Here is a 12,183-nt window from a genome sequence, read left to right on the forward strand (position 1 = left end):
GATAAGTTTCCTGCCCCCCGTGTGTGAATGTGTACCCTTATAACCAGATAAGGATCAATAAATGGAAAGCACCGGCTGAATGTGGCCTGTTGAGACACTGCCCTGTGTGAGCACGCTGCCAGGATGAAGCTGCTGTAGAGAAATAGCTCAAACATGACAATATTAATTCCTATGTGGTGGGTGGAATCCAAAGACGGAAAGATAATGTTTTAAAGAGGAAACATTTTTATTCTGTCTCGATACATACTGTATGGATGTGTGTGTGAGAGAGCGAGAGAGGGAAATTGCTATTTATATATAACCATGACGTGAACCATGTCCTCGAAAGTGCAGTTTCGTGGTGTCTGTCAGTCTCTGGGATGGAAATGTGTGCCTGAGTAGGCTACTTCCGGTTTAAGCGTCACAGCATCCCAAGTTAAGCTTGATTTAGACTTCTGCAGGAGATCTACGTCCCAACTTACGTAGTAACCGGAAATTCTTTTTATCCCTACATCCCTCTAACACCATTCATGTTGTTATGGCATGCATCAACCTGATGTGTAGTTGTGTCGGAACTCATAAGTGATGTCTCTCCCAGGTTATCTGGTTTCAGAAAAAGCTCAGCAATGTAGACCCATTCTAGCAGTATAGCATGATACTTATTTTGTTTTGCTTCTGCTTGATCAAACTACTTTCATTAGGTTATGTATTGGCTATGTATTGTTAATTTGAAAGGCTATAATCATGAGATGTCTAGATCAGACTACAGCACTTTGCGCAATCACTCATGACAATCCATTTTTAACAAAATAACAAATTTTTGCCACTCTGCAATTTTTACACTTTGCAAAGTCACCCAGTGGGACCTTTGGTGTAGTACATGTTTGACATCACTGGATTAAACAATAATTCAATTATAGTTAATAAGGCTAAGAGGCGCTGGCAGGCAGACTTTAATATTGTTGGACAGACACATGTTGAATAAAACATCTTTTATTTTTTGTCATATGCTTATGTCCCAGGTGTAAGTTTTTTGTTTTTGTATGTTGGTTTTTTTTTTTCTTAAAGGTGAAGCAGTTGCGACCCATTGTGCTGTAACCTTTTGTTATATCCTTTCTCCTACTCCCCCCTTTGGCAGCTTTGACATTGTCTATAGAGAATCTATAGAGCTCATCTTTGAAAAGCAAATATGTTTGGTATAACAGTGCATTCAGATAATCATTTTGAGCAAATGCTTCCTCACAGGCAAATTGAGGGGGAAAAAGTTGATATCACAACAATAGAACATAGCTAGCTAAACTTCCAAAAGATTATACAGATACACGTGCTGTCAGATATCAATTATACAATAAGAAATCTTAATGGCCGATTAGCATCTTGCATGTGTATATGCCATTAATCAGACATCACATCTACCTTTTTACTCCTGTAAAAAAAATGAAAATTAAAAACAATTCCACAGGTCAGAACAACATAAGCACACATGTAAATATCCTTCAAGAATTTATACAGTTTCCCCCAAACAATCAATTGTATAAACCGCTAGTGCAAATAACATGGCAATTTTTAAAAATGACTTTCAAGAAGGGTTACTGCTCACTTACGTAGAAAACAAGTGAAAACAAATAATTTCCTTTAAAGAAGCACTCGGTAACTCTAAACCCCAAATGTTTGAAGTCTGACTCAAAAATGTGAATTTCTTTTGCAGCTTTGTAATGTTACTCTTGTCTAAATTTTCTCTGGCTCTCCTCCCCACTCATTTCATGTTAAATATTTGAGGCCACAATGTATGAAGCTGGAAATCCAGTGTGACTCCACACTCTTGAACTCACCAGACCCTTCCTAATTGAATTCAAACATTATATATACACACACACACACACACACACACACACACACGCACGCACGGTGTGTGTGTGTTCTTTATTTAGATATAGTCTACTATGTAAATGGGAAGAGATGTGACATTTTGTTGTCCTTGAACACTTTTTCACATTTAAACTTTTCTTTTCAGTTTGTTGTGGATATTTCACATGTATACTTGGGTTTAATTCAGGAAATATTGTTAGAAACGTTTCTAACCTGTGTGTCAGAAATCTAATCAGTTTTCACTGGCTTTTGAATGATTCTGGTAATTACAATTCAAATGTTGGATTTTCAGGTTAAGGGACAAAATGTGCAACTCCAGAAAGCAGGCAGAAAGTAACAAACCCCCCCAAACACTCATCCAAAAATACACAAAGAAATAACAAATCCAGGAAACAATCAGGAAGATAAACAGACACTAAGACAAACACTAAAGGGAAGCGCTGGACTATATATATATATATATATATATATATATATATATATGAGGTAATCACGGAAGTGGAAACAGGAGGGGAACAAGATGCGGCTGCAACTAATTAAGACATTTACAAAGTGTGAATAAAAATGAAAGCAACAGTGAGACTATCTCATGGACTATCAAAATAAAACAGGAAACAACCAGAACAGGAACCACAAAACACAGAGGCAGGGGAAAGTCACACTTACAAAGGAAAAAAAAACGTTAGAAGAAAAACTAGAATACAAGAGTGGGGAAAAGTGAATAAAAAGAATAAATAAATTAAAGCAACCCCATCATCAAAACCTATAGATCACACAGATCACGACAGATGGCTTACCCTGCTTCACATTTTAGGCATGCTAATATCAGTGAGACGGCTCGCTGTGATGGTCCCGGTGAAAACATCTCAACAGCTGTTGGCCCTGATGTTGTTGCACTTTGTGCTTTACTTCAGTTACAGACATTCCTTCATCTGCTCTGCATTTAGCAATGCAGGACAATAACCACAGCTTAGATTTACTGTAATGCTTTTAAGATGTAAATGATGCACTTTTACTCCACTGCATTATTTAGCATAACTTTTGATTCTTCAATAGTACCTCACAGTGCTGCCAGTGCTCAGGGAGCATGGTTTGGGATTCCAGTTATAATCCTTACAGTTTTATACTAAATCACTGCCGCAGCCTTACTTTCATTTTAATAATTATGTGCATGATAATGAGGACATTAGCTCCTCATGTTACATGTGTGTCTCCAAGATTTATACTCTACCTAACCCAGTGCTATAAGCTGTGCATGCTGTATTATAAATTCTGTTGGCGCCTGTGGCATGAAGATATTTTATCTGGATTTGATCAAAAACTACCAGCACTTTGTTCTCGGTGTTGTACTAAACAAAGCAGGACGGTGCATGATCAAACAGACGTTTTATTAAATGTGTTTATGTGCTCTGCTGATTGATATTGATTAATTTGAGTCAGACCTCTGCCTCTTCAGCACAATTAATAGGGCTTGTTATCACAGCAGTTATCTATCTATCTATCTATCTATCTATCTATCTATCTATCTATCTATCTATCTATCTATCTATCTATCTATCTATCTATCTATCTATCTATCTATCTATCTATCTATCTATCTATCTGTATATATATATGAAAAACAAAAGTGAAGTGCACATCTACATCTGAGCTGCCTCAGTGTTTTAAGGCTGGCAGAGAAAGCTGTCAAGGACGGCTTTGAACCGAAGGACTCTCTTGTAAAAAGAGGAAAAATGCAATATGTGCAGCACTTACAGACATTGATTAGAAGGCACTGACTCAAAGGACAAGTTACAAGGATGGAGATTTCCTTCCTTTGGTCTCGGTGTTCATCCACTGACTGGTGCATGTCCGGGCCTGCAGCATCACCAGCACGTCCTTTAAAAGACAAACCTGGAATTTCCCACAAAGTGAGTTTGCAAATGGTAGCTTTCACTACAACTGAACACAAATATATATGTGACGATGGATGGAAGGAGTATAATACGCACGTGTGAAAGTGGATGGGGGATTTTGTGTGCATTTACCTGACAAAGAGCTGCAAGGTGCAAAGACGCCTCATGCCTCAGAGCTTCACTGTTTTGCATCATGAAATACACCTAATACACTCAAGCTTCTAAGTGGTGTATCACAATCCACTTGCACTAATTATTATAGTGTGCCATTTTAATATTTAGTTTGCAAAATATCTAATTGATTATATATATATTTTTACCACTGCCATCCCAAATCCCCAAAGACTCCCCAAAAGAAAAAACGGTCTAGTGATTTAAACTCTATATTTAATTCAAAATCAGACATATACAACACATCAAATATCACAAAAAATTGTTCATATTGAATTGGATGCTAAATTCAACTTAAAGACAACATTTTGGGTAGCAGGAGGTACTGTAATAACATGAAATTATGTTTTGTCATATTTCATATAAACTAGTCAAAAAATAGAAGCACAAGTTTGTGAATGAAATATATTTGTCGATGATCACTACTGAAAAAAAGGCCATGTTGGATTTATTTGATTCAATAGTGGACATTGGTTGCACACAAATGTTTTGCTTTGGCAGAAACTTAAACAACTGAGTTAAATCAACACAACTTTTTCATATTCAATAAACATTTGTGTTCATAAAACGCGATTGAAACATGTTTAGATGAAGTAAGTTGAGCTCTGGGAATATTTTAATTCTTCACAATTTTGTCATTTTATTTCAACACTATCCATCCATCCATCTTCATCCGCTTTGTCCGGGGCCGGGTCGCGGGGGCAGCAGCCTAAGCAAAGAGGCCCAGACCTCCCTCTCCCCAGCCACCTCCTCCAGCTTATCCGGGGGAATACCAAGGCGTTCCCAGGCCAGCCGAGAGATATAATCTCTCCAGCGTGTCCTGGGTCTGCCCCGGGGCCTCCTCCCGGTGGGACATGCCTGGAACACCTCACCCAGGAGGCGCCCAGGGGGCATCCTTGTCAGATGCCCGAACCACCTCAGCTGGCTCCTTTCGATGTGGAGCAGCAGCTGCTCTACTCTGAGCCCCTCCCGGATGGCCGAACTTCTCGCCCTATATTTCAACACTATTCAATAACTAATGTTCAACAAAGTCTAGATTCATAAAAATTGAATGGATCTACAACAACTATCATCCTCCTATCTTTATCCTGGTTGCAAGGGGGCTGGGAAATAACCCTGAAGTGATAGGTTACAAGGTAGGGTACACCCTGGACAGCTCACAAGTCTATCATAAACAACCATGTGCACTTACATTGACAGGTAATTTAGAATCACCAATTAACCTAACTCTAATAACTGCATGAGTTTTGACTGTGGGAAGAAACCAGAACACCCAGAGAGAACACAGTGCAAACTAGCCAGATTGTGGATTTGAACCCAGGACCTTCATACTATGAAGCAACAGCACTAACCATCATGCCACCAATCCAGACTTAACTTGATTTTCCTGCAGTTTGACATCTTGTGCGATCTTGTGAATTTCATGAGTTCAGGCAACTAACCACTCTTACTAGATTGTATCATGTCATCTCAACAAGAACAAATTAAGTTGCTGAATTTCATGCAGATGCTACATGATTTAATTACGTTCACCATAGAAACATGAAATTATTTAGTTCAAATTACAAGCTTGAATCTTGTAACAACCACCCAATTTCATTTTTTTGAGTGTACTTTACATCATGTGTCCTACGCTACTATTTTCAAGTTTACAACGTTTCTTTAAATAAAGAATCTTTGAATCTTAATGTGTATTTAGACTTGACTGTTTTTCATTCATGACTGGACATATATCCCCAGTTTTTTGCCATTTCATCGCCTGCACTTACTAAAAGCAAACGAGCGCCAAGGAACAACTGAAGGTCAAAAACAGCTGTTTCTGTTTCCTCAAACATATCAGCACAGATGTTCCTGAAGATGCTGCAGTCAAACACAGCATCTATGAAACTGAAATTCAGCACTAATAGGACTCGAAGATGAAAGCGTATTGAAGGCATTGGAGGGTTAGAAAAGTTAGACTAGCTGGCAAAAGGATCTGCCACCGCCTGCACATAGCTACATTCATGTTAGGCTAACATAAACACAGCAGCATTGGTAATGTGTGAGAAGGGGCATGGGTTAAACTGATGTTAAGCCTCATTAAGGCTCACTCACTCATCTAAGTGACTTCTTCAGTCTCGCTTCACTCACTTGGATGAGTAACGAAACGTTTCTCCCACTGAAAACGCTACGTCCAGATGAACAGAATCAACTTTTGGAGATTTACTTACCTGGATGATTGAGCATGCATCTAGACGATGACAATGAAATGCTTAATGACTTAAAAAATTAAATGACTATAAGAATCAATCGTTGTGGTGAAAAGCAGAAAAAGAAAAGGGTCAGTTTCAGTTTCTCACTTCAGTCATTATTAAGTGTTTATCAATTTATGAGTGATCTCTGCACATGGTGTTATATTTCACGAAGAAAAAGACAAATCTCAACAGAACAGTGCACTCTTGTGTGCCTGTGTGCGTCCATTTGGCATAAATTAAAATCTAATCACTGGTCGGAAATTAGTCTGCTGCAATAAATAAAACCCTTCAGAATCAGAGCTTAGAGCACTAACGTTCACCTGCCTCATAAAGCACAGAGAAGTGCTCATGAATCCGTTTCAGGCTACAAGTGAAGGCCAAGGCCATTTAGCCATTTAGAGTATTCGGTCAGCGTATTCTGAAAGCACACTCCCATTCAGCCATTCATCTGGAGGCTGCCCCTGCTGACCGCTATAAAAGATATGATGGCAAGTTACTGATTCTAACAGCATTTAGCTAATAGAGCAGCTGAAGTCGAGCAGTTGAGTTTTAATGTTTGGAATTCAACTTTCTAATCAAATAAAAATATTACAACAGTCATTATGAAGAATGCTGCAGAAGCTTTAATAAAGGCTACAAGAAAGAGTGAGGGAGGGAAATCCTGCTGTAAAAAGAATACTGGGAGAGAAATCCGAGACTGAAACTGACGTGAAGCCAATACTAAGCAGCTTTCATTTTACACCGAACCTGGAAAACGAGCCTGGAAACAAACCGGAGAGAGAAATGTGTCTGAGAACCACTAAAACAGCATGAACACTTTGTTAGCTGTGATGATTATATGCATGTAGTCATAAATGCATTAATGTATTCATACATTTTCATGTTGAGTTTAAGGTCATGTAAGGCAAGACTTTAGGAGGAGTACTGAACCTCAGCTTTGAGTATGGGAGCTACATAAAGCCTGCAGTGTCTTTTAGTCCAAAGGAGTCATGTAACTATTACGAAACACTGAAACACACATTCTTCAGTAATGGAACAGTACAGCAATCGGAGCCCATTTTCCAGCAAAACTAAGGTTAGAGTGTTTATTTTGCCTTTTGTGGATCAATGGGCAGGACTTACATTTACATTTTATTTCATCATTTTTTTTATTTTAGACTTCAAACCTGGACAAGATGCCAAATTTATAATATTAAAACAAATAATATGTCTCTTAGATAGGAGGGGTTATATATACGAGTTCCAACATTTTACTTTTGGTTTATTAGAGGTGAAAACATAAGCCAGTAAAACAGTGAGACCTGCTGTGATGTATTGTTTGGAGATGGGATGTAAAGACTTGTAGTTAAGCTGGAAGTGTTAAGATTTTTCAATGAGGTTACACTCATGGATCTAATGAAGGACATGCAGGCGGTTGATGTGACAGAGAATGATGCTAGGGAGAGGGTCTGATGGAGGCAGATGATCTATGGTGACCCCTAAAGAAGAAGAAGGAGAAGGAAAAGAATTAGGCAAAGAAGAAGAAGAAGGCAAATATGATATACCTAATGCTGTCAAGTAAACACTGCAATATTCTATACCTCAGTCACAGAGACCTAGGGACTGTTCAGTAACCTGGTGACCACTGGTTGTCAGGGAAACACTTTGTAATGTTTTATTTAAGTCCCTTAAAAGCTAATGAAAGCACATAAAGCTCAGAGAAACAAAAAAAACAGGAATGTTTTCATTTCATGAAGCGCTTAACTGATGGATTGATTCTTCACAGCATTTTACAATCAACACCACTTCGTCATTATCCCCAGCAGACTTACCACAGGGCAGAAAATGACAAGCTTCTCTGTGATGTAGCAGATTTTCATTGCAGTAAGTGTTTTAAAAAGCTGCAGCTCATTTACATACATTTGTGCCCTCCACAGATAAATCACATTTCCTCCCTGATTTCTGGCAGCTTGCAGGTAATAACCACTATTACATCCATAAAAAACAGTAGCCAGGTCGATATCCCGCAATATTCCATCATCTGTGCTGAAGCTGCAGGCGCACCAATGAATGCACTGATTCACCTTTGTTTAAAACATTGAGATGGAATTGACAGGAAAGAAAAATGAGCAGGAACATGTGAGACCTGCTGTGACCAGCTGATCAAGCCTCCAGAAACAAGATTGAAGGATCAGTTTGGTGTCTTTATCAAGGGCCATGCGTCAGAAATTGCAGTAACTCCAGGCAGACTCCAAAAGGGAGCCAATCCCCACAGAGTCCCAAATGATAAAACTTTACAGCATTAAAAGCTCGTTTACACCCTGGTAGAAAAACTCTTTCGGTGTTTTTTGTTTTGTTTTTTAAACAACTAATCCAGCTATTTGCTAGAGTTAGGGGTGTGGCCACTTTGACTGGCATCTGTAGGTGACATGAATGAATGTCTGCTAAGCCTCAACTTCGCTGTTTCAAGTTACTAAACTGGACCTCTTCACTGCGTGTGTGCTCCTGGAGCATTTTGCAGGTAAATTATTTTTTCTCGTGCATTTCTCTTAATGGAAATGAACCACTGAAAATTTAAAGCATGTTTTTAGGTGTTTTGTGAGGAATAAAGGCTAAAATTCAGATGAAGGGGGTCCTCTTTGTTCTTTGTCGCTGTGCTGTGTGCAGCTAGGTGGTGGGTCTGAGTATTTGGGGGGGTTTTTTTGTTCTTTTGTTCTTCAGCAAATTATTGTGTATTAGAATAACTTGAGCTTTACAGGACATCGACCTGGAGTTTTGCCTACAGAAGAAATCGAGCTCTTCTTCATGCCTGAGTGTATTTCAGGACTTCACTGAGGAAATCTTGTAAAGATTACATCTCTTGGCTGACTTGCTAATGTTTTGTTATCCCCCGTGAAGCCCTGGGTGGGGAAAAGGAAGTTGGGACTACTTGAATATGAGGCAGAAAAGGGATGGATGGAAGGGATCTAGTTATTGCTTCATGTTTCCACACATTTATTAACTGAGGTTTTCCTTTTTCACATCTATGAACTCAAGAGCTGAAAATTGCCTTCAGTGTTTTCAGCCAGCACTTGGTGACACTGTCAAATTATCTAATAGTTAATGACCACAGTTCAGTGAGGACGAGTGATGAAGGTCATCAAGATTGTGTCTGTCTCTAAGACATTAAGATCCAGTTTCTCTGTATCACAGAGCTCATTCATGTTTGAAGAGCTGCTGCTGTATTTTAGTCTCAAGCATCTGCTCAGATTAAATGAAGCCTTCAGGGTCCTTATTGCATTTCTCTTATTCACCGTCCCTGTCCTTGTAGTGCAGCCAGTATGCTGAAGTGCTTAGCACAGGAAGCAATTACTTTCATCCTGTTTAAGATGATTTCAGTAAGGTGAGAAGAAAATTACTTTGATACTTCCGGTGGTGTAATTACATTGATTTTTTCCCCAGTTTGTTTTGATTGACTTTTTATTTTGATTGAACATCATCAACAGCAAAAAAATATCCTTTGCTCCCCACCAGCTACATAATATAACAAATTATAGTCAAAGATGGATGACAAGGGAGTCAAAACTGTTTGCTGCTACATGCGTGATTGTTGGAGGAATGGAGGAATGATTTGAGGGAAATTGTTTTGCTCTTTTATCAAAAGCCAGATGAGAAGAGGGCGTCAATATTAATGGGAAGACAAGGATTGGTTTGTGCATCTTAGCATAAAAGATCCTGTAGCTAGGTTGTCTCTACTGGACCATCTATAATACATACTCTTATTGTTTTGTTTGGTCGTGTTTTATTCATTACTTTAAAATGCAGCAGTTTGAGTATTTCAGCATCTGTTGTTTTTTCAATAAATTCATAATATCCACCTGAAGCAGCCATTGCTTTAATAACATAATCCTTGAACACAAATGCGGCAATACCATTCATCTAATCCACGTAGCTCCAGTTTTCTCACAGATAGTATTAAGTTTATCTAACTATGGCGCTGTAATGAAAGGTATAACTAAACATTTGTTTCAGGTGATTGTTGTTGTGAAATGGCACTATATAAATAAAGCTGAACTAAATTATCACTTTAAACAAAGGAGAAAAACGGGGCTCTGATGCTGGCAGAAGCAAAAGGGAAACAGAGCATCCGAGGCCTCACAATTCAGAGTTTATTGGAATAGAGGAATAAATGCAATCCAAGCTGTAATCTCTCAGTCCAGGTATCAAATCTAGTACAGGGTCATTTTTAGAGAATAACAATTATAACTCACACTAGACTTTTGCTTGTCCTGCTTGGATAGATGTCAGGGTCAGTTTTGATTTCTATATATTCTTTATGGGTTTTGAGAAGGTTTTTTCATTGTTTTTGACAATAATATTGTTTTTTCCTCACACTTGTGAGTTTTCTTATCCATGTTGTGGTTCTTATTGAGGGTTTTAGTGTTTGTGTTTTTGTTGACTTTCTGTTCGTTAGTCTTTTCTCTGTGTTTCATTGTGAAGTCAGACATGTTTCCATGTTTGTGTGCTGCCTTGTCTTTGTCAAGTTCCTTTGTCTTAATATCTAAGCCTTAGTTATGTTTCCAGTTTTATTGTGATAGCCTCTTGTCCTGTGTGCTTTGTATTGTATAACCTCTGTGTCGTTACTCCAGATTTGCTCCCACTGTGTTTCCCACCTGTTTTCGCTCCCCTCATTATCTGCTGTGTATTTATTGTCTGAGTCTCCCCTGTCCTTTGTCAGGTCATCCCTCATGGCTGTGTTTGGCCTTAAGAATCTCTCTCTGTGGCTTATTTACTACAGGCCTGTGCTTCTTGTATCTTTGTAAGAGTAATAAAGCTGGCTTTTTTGTATTGCAGTCCTGTGTTTGGGTCCCCCTTCTGCCTATGACACAGTAGTACTAAGGAGCACACTGGGTTCCATCATGGTGCTGCAATAAGATGTCAGTGTTGCAAACAAGTCATTTAATGACTTTTCTCTCCTCATATATATTCCACATCTGTAAGTGACATTATGTGTTTGTAGCTACTTACATTTTACAAGTTTTGATTAGCAACATTTAACATTTTGAAGTTGAGCAGTAGAGAGAATCTAATTTCTAGAAATAATTAACTGTAAAATCTAAATAGGTGTTAAGGTATTTCTAAATGAGGAGTTTAGCAGGTTAAAAGTGCAAATTAATGTACAAGAATAAAAAAAAATGCATTATTGATATTGCTGCCTAGGCAGATGAAGGCCACATTATTTGGCTGAAAGCACCAGAAAAACCTAATATGTTTTTTTCCGTATCTTTCCTCACTTGTAGTCTCCCTAATAATCCATTAAAATATGTGCACAATATTTTTTAGCTCTCTTTATGATTGTTGCTGCTGTGCATAGTCACACAGTGAGTGATTTTAAGGTTTCTAATCATCGTCCTTCTTATACCGTAATATCTTATAGCTTCTACTGTTTTTCCAGGTGGTCACATATGCCCAAGGACAAGTCAGGGAAAAAGAAGCCTCTCGGCTTATTCTAACACACTTCTGCAAATGTGTAATAGTGAGCTAAATGTGACTGATTTATTGACAAAATGTTCCAAAGATCAGCTTTAAGAAGCCCTAAAACTGCTGTGGATGAAAACATAACAGCTACTTTACACATAATTCAGATCAGTGGTTTCCATGAAAAATTGAAAAAATAAATAAATAAAATCAATCCACCCATTAGATCAACCATAAAAGTTATTCAATTGATCAGCGACCGTTTTGTTAACCTTGTAAAGCATAAACGATAAAATAATTACCAGGAAATTCAAACTCTGTGAAATTAGTGTTTATTGAACCTTCTACAAAATTAAAATAAAAGAATTAAATGTCGATTTGTGTCAGATGGCCTCGCCACCCTGAGCCTGGTTCTGCTGGAGGTTTCTTCCTGTTAAAAGGGAGTTTTTTCTTCCCACTGTCACCAAAGTGCTTGCTCACAGGGGTCATCTGACTGTTCAACACGTTCTCACTCCCAACTCGTCAAACGTGTGACGCATGGTCAGGCTCCCTCTGCTGCACTTATGGACGCGCAGGGTACCCCCCTCGCGTCGGGAATT

Source organism: Astatotilapia calliptera, chromosome 5, assembly GCF_964374335.1.
Source record: "Astatotilapia calliptera chromosome 5, fAstCal68.1, whole genome shotgun sequence".
In the NCBI taxonomy this organism is placed as follows: domain Eukaryota; kingdom Metazoa; phylum Chordata; class Actinopteri; order Cichliformes; family Cichlidae; genus Astatotilapia; species Astatotilapia calliptera.